This window comes from Leptinotarsa decemlineata, unplaced genomic scaffold (genome assembly GCF_025532065.1).
Source record: "Leptinotarsa decemlineata unplaced genomic scaffold, Ldec_3_MD MMD2_tig00000218_RagTag_RagTag, whole genome shotgun sequence".
NCBI classification, from domain to species: Eukaryota; Metazoa; Arthropoda; class Insecta; order Coleoptera; family Chrysomelidae; genus Leptinotarsa; species Leptinotarsa decemlineata.
In genome coordinates, this window is record NW_027412545.1 from 3,251,573 (window position 1) to 3,275,554 (window position 23,982).

At 34.7% G+C, this 23,982-nt stretch overlaps 1 protein-coding gene across 10 annotated transcripts in view; it reads left to right on the forward strand.

Annotated features, from left to right (window-relative positions):
- The first annotated feature begins 6,280 nt into the window (after positions 1-6,280).
- Positions 6,281-23,982, forward strand: part of Camta (Calmodulin-binding transcription activator) — a 995,933-nt gene continuing 978,231 nt past the window's right edge. For 9 of the 10 annotated variants that reach the window (XM_074173281.1, XM_074173280.1, XM_074173288.1 and 6 more), the window contains exon 1: positions 6,282-6,550. The gene's annotated coding sequence lies outside the window, so the exon portion shown is untranslated. Of the gene's footprint in view, positions 6,551-23,982 lie in introns of all 10 variants that reach the window. The other variant, XM_074173289.1, reaches the window with a different exon arrangement.

A 23,982-nucleotide genomic window follows, 5' to 3' on the forward strand; every position in this document is an offset into this window, starting at 1 on the left:
CTAACGTGACTTGGAATGTCTACACTTTTTTATTATTTTCTATTTTCATTCCTTTAATTTTATTTATTCAATTATGATATTTTTACTTGTAGGTTATTTCACTATCATTTCATTTCAGGTTTATTGTTGCTTAATGTTATTTTCAGCTATTCATTTTTAATTATTTTTTTTTACTTGTTTCAGGGATTTCAAATCATTTTATATAGTAGACAATGGAAGTCCGAACTAGTGAAATAGAAAGTTTTATTTCTCTTTTCTTCATTATGTTTTCCTACCACGTAGTAACGGCTACATCCATCAATTTATTGAAATCCATTAAATGTCAAGTCTTCATTCAACTCTAATGTATATTGTTCATGATAATATTTTTTTTATTTCTAGATAAATAACATAATTTATAATAAACTTGTTATAATAATAAAATATAATAAGTAGTAATTAATACCAAAGTCATTAATTCATAATTTTAACTAAATAAACTAAACAAAAGATATATACCTAACCTAAGTATAGCTGAAGTAAATTACTGGGCCTTCAATAAGTTCAATTTTGTATATTGTTGCCGTACGGGATCCTTCACCGATACTTTTTGATAATAAAATAAATTCTTATATTTAAATTGAAAAGTAAATATGGTTGTTGTTGTACTCAGCTGCGTTTGAGTCAATTGCCTGATGTAGAATTTTACGTTTTTGAATTACTATGAAAGCACTCTTTTTCATTTTTATTCATACAATCCAATAAAATGTTTAAACTTTTCAGAAATATTTATAACATTCTGTGGAGGATATGTTCGCCCTACTCTAGATTTTTTTGCTATCAAGGAATTTAAGAAATTGGCTTTTTCCCATATTACAGCAGTTAAACAGCCTTCACATTTTAACGATTTTTGTAAGTGCCAAGAAACTAATCCTGCAAGATATACAACAATTTTATGTGAACATTCGCTTATTACAGCTGGATTCATTATGTATTCATGATCCTCTCATAAACTTTACAGGGAATAATGTTCTTGGGGCTCACTATCTGTAAGTCGTGAGTGACTTATATTGATATTAAATAATATTAATTTGAGTCAGATTGGCTTTGACTAGATCCACCCAATATAGGTATCTCATATAATGGAATGCAGTTACCTATTCTCCCCTCTTGAATTTCACCTCTAACTAGGACTTCTCTTCTCTTGTCTACTGAGCCTTGACCTATCGTATAATTACAATCAATACCTAAGAACTGCCAAATGAATATCCATGATGTTATTAACGGAAATAAATATCAAAAAATCATCCCACATGATCCATCATGTTTTGTCCGTTTCAATGTCATGTGTTTTTGTACCTCCATATCTCAATATATATTTATTATACTGTGTTGTGTTTCATACTGATCGATATAGAATTTTATACTCTATATATTATGCTGTTATTTTTTTACCAAATATAATTTGTTTTCTGTACGAATACAAATCGATTCAAAGCGCTGCTGAAACATCCCAATAAATTAACCAGGAATTTGACGATGATACTATTAATGTCCGCCAGTTCGACGTTGGTTCGCGAAATTTCATTCCAGAAATTTTAACCTCAAAGATAAGCCTCGAAATGGTCGACGTACAGTAATCTAGGACAGTAATCCAGGACGAGGATTGAACGACCCTAGTGGAGACTGACCTATCACAAACGGTGCTTGGGATCGCGAAAGAACTGGACGTCAGCTCCCATGCGGTTTTTAATGGTTTGAAACGAATTGTGAAGGTCAAGAAAAAAAAAGGAGGGGAAAATGGGTGCCTCACGATTTGAACGATCGAAGAAATTGTCACGTTTCGAGGCATATTTTTTTGCTTTTGCGCAACCAAACTGATCCTTTTTTGGATCCGATCCGGCTAGTGTGAGTAGTATATTGTGAGAAAGTCTATCAAATGTACCGAAAATTGTGTTAGCAGCAGCTGGCACTGGTCAACAAAGGAGGTCCGATCATACTCCAGGACAACGCTCTTTCCATGTTTCATAAATTATCGTCCGAAAATTGTACGAATTGAGCATTGAAGTTCTGCCTCACCTACCATACTACCCAGACCTCTCGTCAACAGACTACCGTCTTCTCAGGCACTTCGATAACTTTCTCACCAGAAGAACTTTCGCCTATTAAGAACAAGCAAAAATGGCCTTTGTCGATTTCATCGAATCCCGCAATTTTCATGCTGACGGAATTAACGTTTATGTCGTTGGAATTGAATGAGTGTTCACTGAGATATTACTGTTGAGAGAAGACTCATAAAAACGGAAAAAACTTTTGAAACAACCTAATACATACCATGACTACTTCAGGACAAAAAATACATTTTTTCATTTCTTGAAATGTCTGTTTCATCTGCAAAAACGGAACAACAATTTTCTTCATTTCATTATGCGAAAATATTTTCTTCGATTATTTCACCAGATGTCTCAATTTTTTCGTTTTGAATTGTTTGCTAAAATATGTAACTTTCCTTGATGACGCTTTAGAATGTTTCAATAAGTTTTCGTTCCACGCCTTGTACTCATCCTCATAATCAATAAAGCCCTAAAGTTTACATGGTTTATCTCTAGCTCAGGGACATTCACTCGTATCGCTTGTTCTTGATGGCCATATAACTTTATATTCTCGATAATTGGAACTAGTTTACTTCGACTATTAGCTATCTGTTTCAAACTAACTATGCCAAGTTTAAATTTTCTCAAAATTTTCGGCGATTAGCATACTTTACTGATTTCTGACATAGTTTTAAATACCCCAATCACAAACTTCCATTGTTTGCCCTATCACGAGTGATATCAATTTTTGATGAGTTTCCTTACCAGCAACATCTTCAGAAAATAAAACATTTTTCAGGTGCTGGAAATTCGAGAATAATGAATTCTGAAGAATATGTTGATTTGTTGTAATTTTGGTGTATGATGGTCATCTTGTCTGTATTCTTGAAAATCTCCAAAATGAACTTTCTTGTACAATTACGTTTTTTTTTGTTGATTCATTCATTGAAAAGTTCAGAGTGTTTGCACGAAAGTATCGGCCATGGGTATATGGATCCCATCTATGTAGTTAGTTTAGAAAGAAGTCGAAAGTTTAATGGAAAGATGATAAGCAACTATTCAGTTAAATTGTTCATTATTTGTGTCGTTCGTATCGGTCACTTTTGATGTGACTCTGAGTACATCACTCTCAATAGGTTACAATTATTTAGTGATTGACTGAAATTTTTACAAATGAAAAGTTAGGTATTCACTAACTGAAAGAGTACATTTCTCTTTATTTTTTCGTACGATAATCATTACATCTTCAGCAGATTTTCCCACAAAAAAATTTTTATTTCTGTGTTGATCGGAAGGAATCATATTGGATGGATCAATCAATCAATTTATTCAATACATATTCTTATCTATAATAGATGTTAGCATGTCTTTAATAATAATTACAGTAAATTAAAAATAAATAACAATAAATAAGTGGTAATGTTCAGTTGTTGGGAAACGCCTAAGCAAAGCTTGCGTTGCGTATTTTCCCAGATCTGAACACAACCATGAATGTAAGTGAGAAAAAAAAACTATTCATTCCTTTCAGTAAGAAATAAAAATTTATAATAAAAAAATAATAATAGAAAGCAATTATCAACCCGAAGAAGGATTGAACCAGACAATCAGGCGAAGAGGAGGCAGGTTTAAGTGAATTAAAAAAAATTCAGGCATGATTCAGTTGATTCAAATATTTCTTTTAAGAAATCAAAGTTGTGATCAACGAAGGATCTAATTGTTTCCTTGCGTTCATTAATATTTTTTATATTTCTTAGTTCAATGGAAACTTGATTGACAAGTTTCGGTCCAAAGTAACAAACCTTTGGAGTTTGGGTGGATACATTTTTACAAAACGGAACATTGTTTTCTCGGATTTGGGTCGGGTTTATACTTTTCTGATATTGAATATACTAGCCTCCTTATATAAGCTATCAGTTGAATGTCTTCTATCTTTCTTCAATACTATTTTAAGCAATGTGTTTTGCATCACTTGAAGATTATATAATTGTATTTTATTCAACCCACCCCAAACAATAATACAGTACCTTATTACTGATTCAGCTAATGCATCGTATGCCATCAGTAATAAATGTTTATTTAGTATGTTCCTGAGTTGGTAGAATTTATAAATAAGTTTTCTAAGTCTTTTCACGAGAAAATCTACATGTTTGTCCCAGCGTACATGTTGGTCAAGCATCACACCCAGATATTTTATTGTATCCGTTTTCATTATACGAGGACAAGAACAAATTATAGGAGTTTGGCAATTAGGGGTATGCCACCTATATTTAATTGGCCGATATTTTCTTCGTTTTACCCCTGCCATAATATAATTACATTTAAGTGAACATTGAATTAAATGAAAACCACTTTTTCCCATTCAGTTTGTACTAAAAATATTTGTCATGACAACATACCTTTATCATTTATAGGAACGCCACACAATGAGATGCATGAAAATGAATAAATATAAAATGTCACTTACTTATTTACTCAATGATGTACTTCGAAGTTTCGAAAATTGCCACTTGTCATTACAAGACGAAGCATTCATTCTTTCAAAACATTACGACGTTGTGTCACTGGAGGGACAACATTGCTCGCGATGACAGTCTGTTTAAATTTGTTTAAAAGCTGTTTCTCTGCTGTTTAACCAGCTGTCGCACCCCTGCGAGCGACAACCCTCAAAAGTCGAAACTTGTGCGAGCTAAGGACTATCGTGGTCTTACCTTTTAACGTGTGATTCCTAACATGGGTTGGACGATAGCAAGTGAAAATCGATCGTTCGTCCTGGTGTTTTAACCAGCGACCAACACGGCGGTTGATTTGAGTGAGTGAACAAAGCATCCACGTCGAATCAACCGGCTACCGCCCGAATACACATTCATTCGTTTAGTTATTCCCAGCCATAGGAATTTCATTCGAATTAAAAAACGAACATATTCAGAAGAGATTAGTTCTTTGGAATAAAACGCTTTCATTGAACAAAAAATGTGGGAAATTTCTAAAGAAAGGAAGAAAAAAAAATGACTACCATTAAAACGAAACTTTTTTTCAGATACAAACTGGACGAAACGACTACTTTCACATCAACTACATTCAGTTTGAACTATAAATATATTTTAGGGAATTGAAACGGACATTTATCACAAGAAGGTACATTATGTGAAAAATGAAAGAGTATTGATATAGGTACATGTCAGTTTAATAGATCATTATGATCATTGATCATGTATTCAAAGTTTCAGGACAAGACTATTACTCCATATTTATACATATATCTAATTGTAACTCATAAATAATCAAATTCTACTAAGAAACAGAACATAACCGTAATTTCTGAAAATATTGACGATAATATTTATACTTCGTTACAGTAGCAACCCAGTCATTGACATTTCCTTGACAGAAAATATTCGTCTTGGAACTGAATCTAACAACGGGTATTTCGACATTTTTTCAAGTCGATAAGGGCCTTGAAAGCCTTGATACTAACAAATGTATGTTTTCATTCGATTATAAATGCGTTTCTTTGAGAATTACTTCAAGGAAAGCCAAATCATCAATCCTCCCCTATACTCACGAAGTAAATAAATTGGGAAGAAGTATCACTATATCGTGCCTATAGTTTCATCTATAGCCATTCCCGCAAAATATATAATTTCTGCAGGATCAACAAAAAATATATAAGTGTGCAATCATTTATATTAAATCAAGCAATACGTCGTGAACGTGACCTGTTTTTCTAAATATCTGGTGTGATAATCAACCCAAAACAGGCTGAACAGGAGCTGACCTCTGCCTATAAAAATAGGAAACTGCGAAGCTCAGTTTACCCTCCGGATCAATGTAAACTCCAGAGATTCCAGCTTCCAGCAGGAAGTCTCCGGAGCAAAGCATAATCAAATAACTGAAATTAATAATTACTGGTTTCGTATCTGCGTTCTCAATTCAATATAAAAATGTTAAAAGAGTCTACAATAATTGTCAATTGAGGCCTTTTCATTTCATAAAAACAATAACATTTTTTCAACAGTATTTTCATGAATTAATAAATCAATCATCTATTTGTTTGTTTACAATCAGTAAGAAGAACAAGCAAGCGTTGTCGATAAGTTTACGAAACGAATCAAACATGTGTTAATTAGATTGTTAGAGTGCAATATTATCAAATACGCCTAATAATTAGAGATGCTTGTAGGAGGCTTTGAAAATTAAAATGCTCGCGCGGACACCGCGTCTGCGCGAGCGTGCGCACTGATCATTCAGTGGGAACTGTCATGGAGAACGTTTGACAGTGTCGAATTGTTTGTGTACGAAAATATCGCGATATTTCGTGTTTTAATGAGAAACTTACCTCAGATTTACTGAAAACGGCCGTGTACGTGTGGTGCCCATGAACTAACGATCGATTTCTGTCACAACATTGCCTGTTTCTGTCGGAAACTTCGAAAAACTTGCTGACCTCTTGAAGTAGATTTGTACCTGTACTTCGAAAAGTAAGTCATTCTTTTGTTTATTTTTGTGTTATGTCAGTAGTGCAGCTTCCTGGGAGGGTGTACCTGAGAAACCATATTGTGCAAGTAAACTTTTGTGATATCCGGGAATTCTAACCTAAATCAACAGTTTGCGTATGGCTATTCAAACGTTATCAGTCACCAAGGTTTCAAGTAGAGTAATGTGTACTCACATTATGATTGATTATTAAGTATTAATATTATATATGTTTACCCTATGGAGATTTATGTGTTGGTACCTACATATTTATTATTTATTTCTTTAAAGTTTACAGGCGGTATCTTGTTGGTGTAAAAAACTGTTTTCTTATATTAGCAACAAATGAGGCGAAATATTACTGACATCATCTTCATGTAGATAACTGAAACAGTTGTTTATAAATCTTTTCATTTCAACTATTACTTATATGCAGCTAGTGTTGATTTTCAGACTATTTAGGTGAAACAGATACCTAATTGTTAAAAAATATCGTATATTAGGGGTACTAACTGTAATTTCTCATACAGAATGTTCTCACCTGAATGTGAGCCATGAAATCAACTTGGATTTGCCTACAGATTGTATTTGGAAGAATTGAGTATAAGGACTATTTTGAGCTCATAATGTCGTTTTTCCAGTGGCTAATTTTGTATTAGTAGGTGGTATCTATATGTATAGTATGGTATTACATTGTATTCTTTAGCAAGTCGTAGAATTGTGTAAATATACAGGTTGATTGTTCTTTCAAAGGTGAATATTGATCGTTGAGATATCCATTAGATAAAAAAATACTACTTTGTCACCATGCAAATATAAATTACTCGAGATATAGGGTGGAAAAAATTCTGAATTTTCCACTTCTTAAGTAGGAAGAACCAGTTTCAGAATCGAGCGTTTCTGTTCAATTTTTCCTGAGGAATCCAGTAAAAAGTACCTTATATTGTGAAACGAATTAAACGCTGTGTGAGAAGTGAGATGAATATTTGGGGATTCCAAGAAATCAATCAATAACTTGAATGAAAGCTGATAAAGTGCATGAAAAAATCGACGAATTTAATAGAACTTAGAATTTAATAGAACCAACTTCAAACAATCGATTCTTGCAAACAGCATAACAGAAAAATATTAAATAACAAGCAAATACAAGCTCTTGGCTAGTGATTACAATTTGAACATATACAATATGTTCCGGAAGTGTGGCACACCAAATATATCTCGGAATATATATTTTTTATACAATACTGATAATGTTCTTCTAAATATAATATGTTTTAGTTCAATATTATTAACGGGATGAAAGTGGATTAATTTCATTTTAAAATTGAAATATATTGAACGTTCTGTTCTTATCGCTTAGAACAGTTAGAAAAAATTTGTTTGGGCAACAAAAGTGATTAGTCTAGAAAGTGTATACATTTTTTGACCTAATTACTACATACTACATACATACTTACTTACAAACTGAAAATGGCTGTCCGGTATTCATCTGACTATCGATACAATTTTTTTTTCAAGATGTTTGTTGGTTTTGTGTAAAAATAAACAAATAAAACAGAAGCGTGAGTCCCGAAGTAATAACACCTGGATGGCAAGAAGATTTATGGATTTCTGGCAGAATCTTCCAGAATTAGCTCATTCCAAGGCGTTCATTTACCCTTCGAAGCTTGATACCAAACAGTTGCTGGACTACAGTAGGGATGATCTACGATGTCTAACAGGCCTTCCTACAGGTCACTGTCATTTGAATCATCACATGCAGAGACTCGGACTATCGGAAGGCAGTGTGTGTCGCCTCTGTTTGGAAAATGATTATTTGGTCGAGTGTGAATAGGTGTGAGCTACAATAAACCCTTGCGGGTTGTGGTGGAAGGTCGAAAAGACCCAGTCACTTTGGACCTAACCTAACCCGAAGTAATAATGTTATAAATGTAAAATATTTTCTATTGATCCGGGTGTCTAGAGGAAACCATAAAATATCATTAATTTGAATTCGGTACTCGTTGTGATACAACTGGATTATATAAATTTCTCCTTAATATTTTCACATCAAAATATAGTTATGAAATGAACGTCCATGGTAAGTTACAGAAAGTAAAAGATTTCATAGCTGGTATTGAAAAGTAATACACTCGGTAAGACATTGGTACTTCTACCATAATTTCGACCATAATGTCTGAAAGTGCTACAATATACCTTTGAATAAGTAGAAATAGATTATGGTCTGAAAACTGTGGCCTATTGATTAAAAAAATAACATATTTAAAATCGATGATAGAGGGAATAGTATATATTTATATCTCTCTCACCCTAGAAGAATGTTTCCAAAAATTATTTCCACATCTGCTGTGTGCCTGAGCAAAAAATTGTTCATCATGATAATGAAAGAGCATAAAATGAACTTCAAATGATTTAATTTTGAACGAGTAAAGGTAACGGTGAAGCTGGCAAAAAATTTCGGGAACAGAGTCTGAACATATGGCCTGAAAATAACTTAACTCTATCAGCTTTAATGTGAATACCTAAATTAAAAAATACTACTTTGTCACCATGCAAATATAAATTACTCGAGATATATGGTATATATAGAAGTTTAGTCTTGATAATTTTTCAGTTTTTGTGGTCCAGTAAGACGTCGTTTTAAATCCCTTGATATTCTCATTACAATTTCATATGATCAGGCAAAAAATTCGCGTCAAAGAAATGCCAATGAGTAGTAAGTAGCTAGCTACACATCACAAATAATAATTTAGAGTACCTACTCCTGTGGAAAACAGTTGTTCTGTTTAATTTTATTGTTTCCACCCTTCATAAAAGATTATGACAGTTACGTCACAGGAATTGTTTACTGGGTGAAAAACAATTTGGAAGTAAATAATATTTTTTCATTGTCGATGATATTACATATATTTTTCCCGTTTTTTTCATGGTGATTTTTCCTCAAGAGTTGTGATTTTTCATTTCGTGAAACGAAACGTGAACGGCATGAAAATTTTTTTAGTTTTTCCGCGAACGTGTAATCTTTGTTTGGCTTCGAGATTATCCCAGGTAAATTAATGGTGGAAGCTTTAATGAAAGGTAATTTCTATTAGTGACGTCATACTTCACTTCGATCTATATTTAGCTTTGTAAAGTCATTATTTGCACTATCGATTCATCGGTATAATTGGATTTAATTTTCAAACTGAAGTGTTCTCGGATTAAAGTGGATTAAGAGCAGTACAATGATTATAATGGAAATATCATGACTTTTCAAAATATTTTAAAATTAATGTTTTTGCTGCAAGATTTTTTAATGCAGAGACATTAATTTTTATTATATAAGGCCGTCAGGCGAAAATTTTCAAATTGTTCACCTATTTTTATCATTTTAACTCAAGTGAAAGGATCTATCAATTTTGAATTGTGATTATACAAATAAATCACATAGTACAAATCCAGCTACAAATAATATAGTAACACCTGGGCCTGAATAAAACACGTTTTTTTGTTCAAAATTAGCTTAATTAATCAACGTAATCTCCATCAAGAGCCACACAATCATTACAGCATCACTCTAATATTTCAATAAGTACCACTTTTGTAGAACGATTTATCTTCATTCGAGCGAAACTTCTTATCAGTGAGCATATTTTTGAGGTCTGTGAACAAACAGTAGTCGCTGGGAGCCAAATCTGGCGAATAAGGTGGATGTGGGAGCAATTCGAAGTTCAATTCGTGTTTGTCACATATCGACGCAAAAATTCCGGTTCGTTTTGTTGAAACATAGCAAAACACTGCTCAAAATCGTCAAGACGTTCTTGTTTTTGGGCAACGGTGAGCTCGCGCGGCACCTACTTTGAACAGAGCTTTCTTATAGTCAGAAGTCAGCTAATTCACGCAAGTTACTTTTCGATCATTCAAAACGATTTTGTTCTCTGGCGTTACTGTCTCATTTGGATCTCCACTGCGTTCTGCATTACCGATGCCAATACGACCACTTTTGAAGTCAGCAAACCAACGTTTAAGTGTTGTTTCTGATGGAGCAAAGTCCTTATAATACTTTTCAAGCCATTGCTCCGCTTGAACGGTATTGTTTTTCATCAAGAAACAATGTAAAGGTGAAACACGAAATTCTTTTTAATCCATTGTTTCGAAAATAACAAATGTAGTGTCACTCTTCGCACAATATCTCACAAATTGAGTAGAATATCATGAAATTTCAACAGCTTTCTTTTGAAGGTTAGTATTAACTGATGAAGCGGTGAATGCAATGAAAAGATCCTCAAAAAATTTTACAACATTAAAAACACTTATACTTTTCCTCCAAATGAAAGAGTTCTTGAACAGTGAAGTTCGAGTATATTGAGTTGAACCTCGAAACGATGAGCAGTCACAGTCCGTCGCGTATTTCTGATGTGTGCCGTTCTTGGTGGAATCAAATGTGCTAAAACACTTCCCGTGAAACTATTTATGAAAGAGAGACAAATCCTCCAACATTTCTTCGATGTTCCAGACTATCAAGGTTATCAGTGATGTTTGCGTCTTCAATCAGGCGGATGTCTCTTTTCTGGATGGAATCCAGCAGCTTCAGAGTATGTTTAGGGGCGGAGCTCCATACAGAAGAACAATACTCCAAAGAAATTCTGAAATTAGCTTCATAAAGCATTAAAAGTTGCTGAGGTGTGTACAGTTTTCTGGTTAAGAACAGTGTGAGAAGCGGCTTTTGTAGTTTCAGCGACATGATTGTGCCAAGACACATCGGTGTCCAATTTAACCCCCAACAAACTTATCGAAGCAGAAGGTGAAATTGTCTTACCTGACATTATTATATCCGCTTCGGTGACATTTACTTTTTGGAGAAAACCGATACCTGGGTTTTTGTGGCATTGAACTGAACCTGGTTACTTTTACACCAACTCGAAATTACTTTTATATCCTCATTGGGATATGTAACCTCCTGCTGCCGGTGAAGATGTGCTTCCGCCGCAGATGTTCTGGAATCCAAATGAAATGACGAAACAAGTGTGCTGTCATCACCAAAGCAATATATTGGATTCTTGGTTTTTCCCAATAAGTCGTTGATATACAATAGAAAGAGGGGCTGTAGACAATATAGATCCCTGGGAACACCAGCGTTGATGATAAAAGTATTCGAGAGATATAGATAGTTTCGACGTGTGGCCAGCAAACCCTCATGCCACACACGGTCAAGGGCCTCAGAAATATTAAGCGCAACAGCTCTTGATTCTTCGTGTTTCTCGATTACCTTATTCCAAATATGGGTGACATACGATAGTAAGTCGCCTGTTGATCTTTGTTTCCGAAAGCTATATTGACGGTCGCTCAAGATGTTGAAGCCATCCAAATATTTAAGGAAGTGGTGGTCTACTGCTTTCTCCATAGTATTTGATATTACTGATAGCAAAGCGACTGGTCTATAGTTATGTGGAAGATTTTTTTACCCTTTTTGGGAATAGGCTGAACGCGAGCTATCTTCCAGCAAGAAAGAAAAACCCCTTTCTTGTAAGACAGGCTGAAAAGTGTGCAAAACACTGGTGCTAGTTCATTTCCGCACTTTTTTAGTACGATGATGGGCACTTCTAGAGGACCAGACTCCTTGTTGAAATTGAGCTGTTTCGAAATTCGCCTGATAGACGTTGTCGAAAAGTAATTCCCGGCATGGCGGATTTTAGTGTGGGAATAGTGGGTGGTGCCTTTCCCAGAAAATCGACTGTGAGGTGGGACGCAAATTGTTCAGCTAGTAGATTTGCTTTTCTATGGCTGCTGTTGCAATTGAATCATGCGCTTGTGTTAGTGGTGGAATTGTGGATTTTGCAATGTTCTGCTTCAGCTACCGACCAGAAGAATCTAGTTCGGTTTTCGGCACTGGGATTTTTGCGCCACTGACGGTAGGCGAGATTTCTGGAGGCGACAGCCTGATAGCAATTTTTTGAATTGTTTTATATTGTATATACAGTGTGTCAATTTTAAAACTTACAATGGGCTATATCTCACGAACGAAAGCTGATATCGAAAAATGCTCAAAACTGTTTCTAGGTTAGTAAGGGGGAACTAAAGTGACATGAAAGAGAACTCACCCCCATTAAACCCCTAGGCCCCACCCATCAAAACTCAAAAAGTTTAAATTGCAAACCCCTACTTGTGATACATCATTGAAAATACTTTAAAAATGCTATCCAATGGTATAAATAATAATTGTACAGGTTGAAACAATACTTAATTGTGAAACTTTGGCTTAAATGGAATATTTAATGGGGTTTTTGTTGAACTGCAAATTTATTAATAATGTCAATTAAGTAAATGTTCAAAGTGGGTTCCGTTGTTTTGTAAACAATATTATAGCCTATTTTCAAATTCTGCACGAACTTTAGCAAATGTTGTTCTAGTAATGGCGCGACATGTTTGCGTAACTCTTTCTCGCAATTCCCCAAATGACGCAGGTTGAGTTTTATAAACAAAAGACTTGAGGTGACCCCACAGAAAAAAATCAGGTGGCGCCAAGTGTGGTGACCTCGGTGGCCACTCAATGGGACCTCTCCTTCCAATCCATTTGTTCAAATAATCAGTATCCAAACAGTGCCTAACTAGAGCTGCATAGTGAGGAGGTGCTCCATCTTGTTGGAAGTGCAGCAAATCTTCGTCTACAGCTAGGTTGCCTTGGTCGTCCCTTTGGTTCTCTAATTCATGCACAATTAAAGGTTTGGTGGTGTTTTCCAGCATATTGAGATAAATGTCGCCACTTAAATTGCCAGGTATGAACAAGGGACCAATTATAGCATAGCCTAATATTCCTGCCCAAACATTCAGTTTTTCAGGATATTGAGTGTGACCTCCTCTGAATCGATGCGGGTTCGCATCACTCCAGTATCGACAGTTTTGTTTATTTACATTACCATTCAGCATACAAGTACATTCATCACTGAAACAAATATTTTTAAACATTCTCGGTTCAACGCGAATTATTTCAGTCATGAGTTCACAAAACTCAATTCGTCGGTTTGAATCATCATCGCCTATTTCTTGAAGAATTTGTGTTTTGTACGGGTGAAACTTATTAAATTTCAACACCTATCTAGCCAGCTCATTTGAAAGTCCTGTCACTGCAAGGACCTCAATTTGGGTTGCTTCAGTCAGTAATCTTGGGCATTCTTTTTTTATTTTGCACTGATCCCGTTTCTCTTAACTTTTCAACTAAATCGCGGACGTACACGTGACTTACATTTTTGTCCGGATGCCTTTCATGAAATATTTGAGCTGTTTTTAAATAACACTGGTTCTGGGAGGCAAATATGAAAAGTTATCTCCACGCGCTCAGATATACTGTAAACCATCGTGACAACTACTGTTGAATGACAGTATAGATGAAAACTAATGACATTTAAAAGTCCCAAACAAACCAAAAATTATTGACTCTGACATAACCCAAAAAACTGCAAATTGAGTTTTTATTTAACAAAAAAAGTATCGATGAATACTTTTCATTTAAAATAATAGTCCGTGAGGTAGCATTACAAATAAAAAAGTCATAGTGATATTAAAGTTCGTGCAGCATTTGACAATATGCTATATTATTGTTTACAAAACAACGGAACCCACTTTGAATATTTACTTAATTGACATTTTTAATAAAATTGTAGTTCAACAAAAACCTCATTAAATATTCCATTCAAGCCAAAGTTTCACAATTGTTGCTTCATCCTGTACAATTATTATTTATATCATTGTATAGCATTTTTATAGTCTTTTCAATGATGTATTACAAGTAGGGGTTTGCAATTTAAACTTTTTGAGTTTTGGTGCGTGGGGCCTGGGGGGTTGATGGGGGTGAGTTCTCTTTCATGTCACTTTAGTTTCCCTTTACTATCCTTGAAACGGTTTCGAACATTTTTCGATATCAGCTATCGTTTGTGAGATATAGCCTATTGTAAGTTTTTAAATTGACACACTGTATAAGTATAGTGTTATTCTGTATTGAATTGTTTAGAAATCATTTTCGCGAATCATTTCAGATCCATCCCTCAATTAAAAACGATTCATCAACTATTTATGAAATATTACTTTTGACGATAGGCGCAAAGTAACTAAATTGTCGAATCTTAAGGTCGTTTTATAAAAAAAACTTCAGTATGATCTCCTTCCTCCAAAAATCTCTCTGAAATATTTTATAATGTAAATGTATATCATTATCAATCATAATTATTAACATATTAATTTTTTTCTCGAATTCGTCACCGAGGGGTGTGATGAAAGTAGCGTAATTAATTATCTCATTTCCTTCGGGATTCTAAAAGCACCTGAAAACTTGAACCTTTTTAGTCTCTCGCAAACTGACGGTGCTGTGATTAATTTTCCATGCTGCTCTCGAATAAGAATCAGATACTAATTTAGTGTTTTCATCGCAGAATTCCAGTGAATATTTACTACGGGAAAAGCAACCGTACTGATGAGTATTCCGCTCACCGAGCAACTTTGCTGAATATTTTATTAGCAGCTTTTGATTTATAAGGGAATATTTGCCTTAAATCCATGACACCTACAGAAAACTTCCGTTGTTATTAATTGGATCCGTCATACTGCCATGTTACATTACATCTGAATATTTTATACAACGTCAAGACACAAGATGAAAGGTTTTGCTTGATAATTTTGATGAACGAAAGACCAATAATTGTTTCAGATAAGGGAAAAATTGAGCTTTTCATGAAAATATGAAATGCTTTACTGCTTCTTTTCGTGTAAAATTTCGTATATTCATTTGATTTCATTCCATGAACTACTCAAACTTAAGACGTTCCTCTTCATTATTATCGGAAAAATCGAATCATTTCTCCAAATGTCGAAAAAGGTTATTACAAAGAGTTTTTCCAAAAGTACTTGGCCTAGCGGCATAAGATATTCTTGGTATTGAACAAAAGTGATTTTTTGTGAGGAGAAGTCAGAGTTTTTCATTTCAGCAAACCAGAAAGACAACAAAAACTACATTAGATATCGAATGGTTAAGATATAGATGGTTGACTTCTTTTCCTTAATGTAATGTTGAAAAAGTTATCACATCATTTTCATAAAAATCTCATCGAAAGAAAACACACACACACAAAAAAGCTATAATAAGTTGTAACAGAGAAAACAACGATTTGAAATGCTGAAAATATAGAACATTTCGATTATAAGTATAGCCGAAGTAACCGGTATTGTGCATAAATAAAGCTGTCGGCGATCTCAAAGGCCAAAAAACCAATACAGAGAAATAAAGCCGCTGCCGACTAGTCCACGTGGTCTGTAGACTTGGCGGTTCGTATTGGATGATTTTTACTAACCGAGTTGTCAATGTTCAGTTCAGGAACTGATCGCGATTTTAGTGTTGAAATTCGATATTGGTACAGTTATAATTAGATAAAATGTTTTGTTATCTGTTTAGAATGTGGCGTCCTTGAACAAGACATTTTCCTGTGGAGTGGTTCCAATAGTATTGGTGAACAATGCGAAAAAAATATAACATTGAATGAGAGAGTATGTTTCAATGTATATAAGAATCTACATCTCAAGTTTCGTTTCGAGGGAAACAAACGATTACAAGCAACATCAGATTTGACCGAAATTCTTTTCTCAACTGTACGTGAAATGGTCAAAAACAAACCTTAGGAACTCAAGACGCGATGTGATACGGGATTACCAAAACCTTCAGATGTTCATCTAATGAAATCATTGAAAAAAACAATATACGACTGTTACAAAAGCAATGAGATACCTACAATTGAAATCATAAGTAAGCAATTGAATACTTCCGGCCATAACGTGAGCTGCTGTGACAAAACTTTTCAGAATTTGATAAATAAACTAGGGTTTATCTTCAAAATAATATAGAAACGTTAAGCAGTTATGAAAAGCAGAAGAATAGTGGAATTGCGTAACAAATACTTAGAACAAATAACTAAATATAGACAAGAACAACGGCAAATTTTCTATTTGGACGAAACTTGGCATGACACTCACGACACAGTTATGAAAGAGTGGACTGATGGTTCGAGAATGTGTACGCATAACATGCCTGCAAACAAAGGATGGCGACTAATCATTGTGCATTGCGGAGGAAGTAAAGGATGGATTCCGAATTTTCTGAAATGATGTGGGAAAAAACTTGAGGACTGCAATATATCTTAAGAACATGGAAGCTAATATTTTTGAGCAACTGTTTGAAAACACATTGATCCCAAATTTGGATGCGAATAGTGTAATTGAAAAAAAGCATCAGGCGTAAAAATAATATTCCAAAATTTGATTACAAGGTAATAGAGCTAGTCAAAGAAGAAGTATCTAATATTACTGAAGAAGACTGGCAGAAAATAATAAAAAAACTAATTTCAGTTGAAAAAGACTATATGGAGATTGTACACTTCCAAATTAATGGTGGAAATGAATTCATTATTGATTTAAATGACCACAGTGATAGTGAAACAGAAAATATGAAAAAGAAATTATCAGAAGCTTCCGAAGAAAGTAAGTGATGTGTTTTTGAAGCGATCGATTGTATATATATATATATATATATATGTGAGTAAGTAGTATTCAGAAGTACACCCTGAGACAATTTTAAGAAAAAAAGTATATACGAACTTGTGTCCGGAAATGCTTCGTTTCGGAGATACGGGGTGTTGAAATTGTTTTTTTTTGTTTGCACGAAATTCTGTACCCGGGGTTTTTTGAAGTGGGAATTAGAGGTCGTTGCGTACGCTGTCATTATTTATTTCAAATTGCCCTAACTTTTTTGACAGTAAACTTTTGGCACTTTTCATGAAAAAACCTACTTCCCACACCTTTTCCAAGTAAAAAAGGTACACGTCCTCAACCACGCTGGAGGTGATAATTTTCGAGATATTTACAATTTTCTATATCGATGCATATTACTTTGTAGCCAAATTTGATTTCAATAATTTTTGTCACTCTCCGCTTGCAAATTAAGTTAATTAAATCGAGTAGGCTATGAAAGTTTGTTTATAAAAACAGAAGTTCGCCATCACATTTTTAACTATTAATTGACAAATTCACAGTTCGGAGTTTATAAAGTGATTTTTTGGTACCATACCCGACCTTACGAATGCTGAAATGGCTGATATGGTTTTTGCATACGGCTTGGCTGACGGAAATTCAAGCGAGGCCAGACGCATCTATCAGGAAAGGTATCCGCAACGCGTGACTCCTTGTGCAACGACATTTGCGAATCTTTTCCGGCGACTTTCCGAATCTGGAAGCTTTGAAACAATTTCTGCAGTAAGACGGCCACGGACTACAAGAACTGTAGAATTGGAGGAGGCGGTTCTTGAAGAAATTAGTGAACATCCAGAGACAAGTACAAGAAAAGTTAGTCAAACTTTAAATGTGAGTCACATGACACTTTACAGAATTTTAAAGGAACAGCAATTATATCCTTATCATGTTCAGCGTGTCCAGGCACTTACGCTATGTGATTTCCAATCACGTATCGAATTTGCTCAATGGCTTCAAAGAAAAGTCGAGCAACATCCGCAAATTTTATCGAAAATCCTCTTCACAGATGAGGCTAATTTTTCAAGAAATGGTATCATGAACTTCCATAACAACCACATCTGGGCGGAAGATAACCCACATGCGATAACGCAAACTCATTTCCAAGACAGATTATCTGGAGATTATTTGGAGATTATTTATTTGGGCCCTATTTTCTCCCCCTACATTTTTTGGAACACAAGCTTCCCCAACTTATGGAAGATGTTCACATTGGTCTCCGAAATCACTATTGGTTTATGCACGATGGAGCTCCTGCTTATTTTAGTGTGATAGCAAGACATTTTCTAGACGTAGCATATCCCCAACGATGGATAGGAAGAGGAGGCACTGATCATTGGCCCCCGAGGTCACCGGACCTCAATCCCGTCGATTTCTTCTTTTGGGGACACCTAAAATCACTAGTTTATGCTAGCCCCATTGAAAGCGACGAAATGTTGAGGGATCGCATCATAGCTTGCTGCGAAACGATAAGAAACACTCCGGGCATTTTTCAACGGGTGCGGAATTCTTTGATGAGGAGAGCAGAAGCTTGTATTACTGTTGGGGGTCGTCACTTTGAACAGTTGTTGTAATAGTTGTTACGTTCAATTTTTATATGTTCATTTTCCTAATAAATAACATAGTACTTCTCCGAATTGTTTTTTTACAAACTCCGAAATGTAGCACTTTCTAATTGAATAATTTAACCTGACATTTTTTTTTTATTTGGATTGAATAAGCAGTTCGATAATGCTCAGTTTTGAAGAAGTCTGTACGGGCATGATGCGTATAAAGTTTGATGAAAATAACTGAAATTGCAAAAAACTTATGACAAAAACCTACCAAGTTTTGAAAAATTTCAATAATCTGTATTTCGTAAACGAATCATTTTCCGTTGAACATTTTATAGGAAAAAGTTGTTTATTTTGACGAGATCCACCACATACTTAGAAGCTTACATACTTAGTTTTTGCAATGTTCTCAGCAACTTAACTTAGCGCCCTAGGAGCTAAGTAATATGCATCGATATAGGAAATTATAAATATCTCGAAAACGATCACCTCCAGCTTTGTTGAGGAGGTGTATCTTTTTTACTTGAAAAAGGTCTGGGAATTAGGTTTTTTCATGAAAAGTACCAAAAGTTTACTGTCAAAAAAGTTGGGGCAATTTGGAATAAATAATGACAGCGTACGCAGCGCCCTCTACATGTTACATGAAAATTAATACGAAAATATGATTTCCCACGTCAAAAAAATCCCGGGTACCGAATTTCGTGCAAATAACTTATTTTATGCAAGAGTTATTTTCAAAAAGCGAACAGAAAAATTCAATTTCAATACCCTGTATCTCCAAAACGAAGCATTTTAGGACACAAGTTCATATAGACTTTTTTTCTTAAAATTGTCTCAGGAATACGTCACTTGAATATTTTAACGTACTTATGTTACACCCTGTATATATTATTATTATTTTAAGATTTTTATATAATCAAAAATAATTATTGAATAACGAAATTAGTCGACTCCCTTACTATATTATTAAAGGGAAGCTTTTGGAGGGTAGATTGCACTATATCGTCTACTTATTTGAACTATACACCTAGATAAGTATAGCATACATAAAAACGTACCTACAAATGCGAGTATACACACACTTAAACATTTTTTGTATTTGATCGGAAGCACCTATAAATCATGGTGAAAATATTGTAATTTCAATGATAAGTATTTCGAATTGTTAACTTGATTTCTATTGAAAATGGCAAAAAAGCTCATATGTCAACTAGTTAAAAATCTATTTGTAATTGAATTCGATCGAAAAATGTTCAAAAAATCATTCACGAAGTCAAATGTACATTATCGGGTTGTGTGCCATCTGAGAATAGATGAATTCTTTTCTGATTGTCAATAACTTTTCAAACAAGTAGTTTGAGATGTTGAAATACTAATATCACAGCAAGAAAATTTTCATTTCCACCATTTCATGAAGAAAAGAAAGATAGATAATTCAGTATAAGATGCAATTAAGTTTTTTTCGGAATTTGTTAAAAAATTTCATTATGTATACCCTCCCAATGAACCATCTACACGATGAGTTGCAGCCAGCACTTTTAGAACAACAAAGCCCCACAAAAAATGTTAACATGCATGATTTATGCTGAAATTAATGACTGTTGTCGTGAATTTGACGTGTTCAATTTTGCAAAACCAAGCTAACTCCTACATATCCGTGAGCTTTATTCTGCTTTAAAGTTCTGAAACCTAATAACCAGGTTATTGAATATTTTAGTAGGGTAATATCCATGGTTCCTCATGAATATTACAGTAGACGTATCGACTTGTGCGTGAAAACGGGAGTGTCGTTGATGAAGACTGGTGGAGATTTTCCGTTTGTCTCTAATCTTATTTTCTATTTGTTCCTGAGACCTTGGAGAGTTTTTGCTAAAAGCAGATTGGATCGAGTAAAAATATATGCTTTGTACAGAAAGCTTTTTTCAGCTTTTCAAACTTTCGAAAAAGGTATATCAGTTGAGTCTGTTCATGTGCACAGCCCAACATTATATTTCATTCGTGAAGCCCCAACTAAAAACTTGAAAGTTCGTCGAAGCAATAATCTCCAAAAATTTTTTTTCGGAGTAAATTCACAACACGATGAAGCAATACTCAATGTATGAGAAATCTTCATTATCAAACTTCATAAAAAATTATGAATTTCGTGAATGTTCTCGAGTCGGTCAAGTACTGCCTGAAAGTGAAGGCTTGCCCTTTTAAGAACAGTTCAGTGGTTCAGCCTGAAACCACTAATGAGACCTTGTGAGTCCAAACAGCGCTCTCTGATGTTAGATCACAAATGCATCTAGCTGACTTACAGTGAAAGCTGCAGTGGGAGATAGAGGACGAATCTCTTTTGCCGATCAACGTTTTTTGAGTCTAAAATTAAATGGTTCGTTAGACAAAAACATAATTTTTTTGTAAAATGAATGTGATCTGTTCTTTTCAGGATTATGAAAGATGTATGAATCCATAAAGTATTGTTTCAAGTATTAAAAATTGGCAAGTACACAATTTCTACCTTCGAAAATATAATTATGTTTATATAAGTATTGTGTTTTTGGAAAAAACAGTGAAAGGTGGAGATGTCCTCCATCACTGAATACATTATGGCAAAAATTACAAGAAGTTTAGTTTATACTAAAATTTGTGTGTGAGTTTCTCTAAAAAATCTTTTTCTTTTTTTGAGTCTACTTTGAACTGTAATATCTCCGTAAATGCTCATTTCTTTCAATTGAAATGAGCTTCATTTGAATCAGTTCACTTTTACCAACGTTATGCAAGCCCAATAATTTTGTCAGCATAGATATTGTGTGCTTGGGATTCGAATAAGTCGACAACTGCCGTTTTTGTCTGGTCCTGATTGGCGAAGTTTCTATCGGTGAATATCAGTCAATCATGCTTTATTGTCCAAGAAATCCTTATTGACAAAGCTAGTGAAACTTTATGAAGTCAACAATATTAAAGAAATGAAGAAATGTTAAAATTATGATATACAATGAATAATCATTATAGGGTTAAAAGATATACATATACGAATACACATTAATAAAACAAAATATAAATCATTATAGATAATAAATAAATAAATCATTTCAGATATGTAACATCTGAAATACTAAGAGTTGAAATACATCATCGTAATATTTCTTAAGGCCATAGTAGGTTTTTTGCAGAAGTACTCCTTTAACTAATTTTCTGACTTTTTTTAAAATTTGCTATTGCCCTATAGCACATTGGAAGGTGGTTGTATATTTTCTTGCTCTCATATATCAAAGAAAATTTTGTAATTGCTGATTTTGGGATTGGCAAGGGTAAATTCCGACTTCCTCTCGTGTGGTAATCTCTGTCATTATTTGCTGCTGAGTTGGATTATTTTTTGTGAATTATGCAAACGGTTTTTAAAAGGAATAAACAAGGTACAGTAAGAATTTTCTGATAAATGAAAAGTGGTTTGCAGTGCCCTACATATGTATCTGACAGCTTTTTTTTGTATAACGAATACTGAATTTAGTAGTTGCTGACTATAAAAGCCCCAAAAGGCAATTCCATATCTCAAGTGCGACTCTATCAAGAAAAAATACATAGTTCTGGCTGAGGATTGATTGAGTTCAATAATAATAACTCGAACTGCATAGCAGCCAGATGCTATTTTTTTGCATAAATTTGTTATATGCTCATCAAATTTTAATTTATCACCTATCCCTAAAAATTTTGTGTGAGTTTTGTTAACTATAGTGTGATTTTCTATAAGTAAGTCGTCAAAATTGAGTTTGAAGGAAACTATGTTTGTTTTATTTGTGTTGAAACATAAGGAGTTTGAATCTCACCACTATTCAACCCTATAGAGTTATGATGTCTCTGAGATTATCTTCAGTTGTCTCACGCCAAAGGATCGTGGTGTCATCCGCAAAAACTGTGAACTTCTCTTTAATATCAATGGTGACCAGATCATTCTGATAAAGCAGAAAAAGGGAAGGAATCAGCACGGAACCTTGTGGTACACCTGATGTATTATTCTCAATATACGATGTATTTGCCGGGAGTTTTACTAACTGCTTCCTGCCTTTAAGATAACTGTAAAGCCAGTTATATGACAATCCTCTAAAGCAGGGCAGTAGCGAAAAGAAATACCAGGGGGGAAAGGGAATCCAAATTTTTCCAACCCCACCAGCAAAATTTCCCAACTTTCGAAAAAATTACAGCCGAGGGATCAGTTACTATTATAATATATTAATGTTCTTACTTAACTATCTGAAGATTGGCAGAATGCTTATGCCCGTTAGGGTATGCACAAACAAAAATAAATTTTGGTAATTATAAAAATAATAATGGGAATTATTCTACTTTGGACCAAGGTCCTTGGTCTTTCACCATATCCACCAAATATAGGAATATTCAATACAAATGAAAGGAAACAACACCTAAATAATATTGTGCTTATTGTTTTCCACTATTATTTTTTCTCTTTTCACGGCCCGAAATTTCCCAACTTTTCCAAGTCGACAAAACAGCGAAAAGTTGGGAATTTTGTAAAATTGTCACTTCACAATTTGTGTACTCTGTATCTCTGTATCTGTAGAGTAGGGAGGGTGAGTGTAAGCCCACGCACTTAGGCCACATGTGACCCATTGTACATCCTCCCAAGGAGTTGTCCTCCTAGGTCGTCGTCCATCCTGTCCTTTCCAGGAAGGTGGACAGGTCGCTGGGAGACATCTCCTTTATATCGGCAGGTGTAGGCCAAGATTCGCCGAACACACACTCTCTTATTGACGATAACTCCGGGCACTCACACAGGACATGCCTGACAGTCTCATCTTCCTGTTCACACATCCTGCATAGAGGTGTGTCCACTAGCCCCATATTATGTAGGTGTTTCCTTAGCTGACAGTGGCCAGTCAGAAATCCTACTGTAAGGCGTAGATTTTTCCTGGTCATCGCCAGATATTTCTTCGGCGCCAGCTTCCCAGGGTCGCCCAAGGTGATCCTGGCAAGATTACATCCTTTAATTTCATCCCATCTCTTTAAAGATTGAGCATGGGTGTAACATTTGACTAGTTCCGCAATTGTCGAAGTCATCAGGCCGTGGGTGCCACTTGGTCCTAAAATTCTTAGTCCAGCCGCTTCCTTGGCTAAAGAGTCGGCAATGCGATTACCTTTACTCCTTTTGTGCCCTTTAATCCACCTCAGGATAATGTTATTATCTACCGAGGCTTTGGCTAAATCTTGGTGGCACTCTAGTGCTAGCCCTGAAGTAACACGGTGTCTGTTCAAGGCTAATAGTGCTTGTCTGCTATCAGTGCAGATTGTTATGTTTTTGCCCGAAATTCTTTTCTTGGTTATTTCTTTTGTGGCGATTG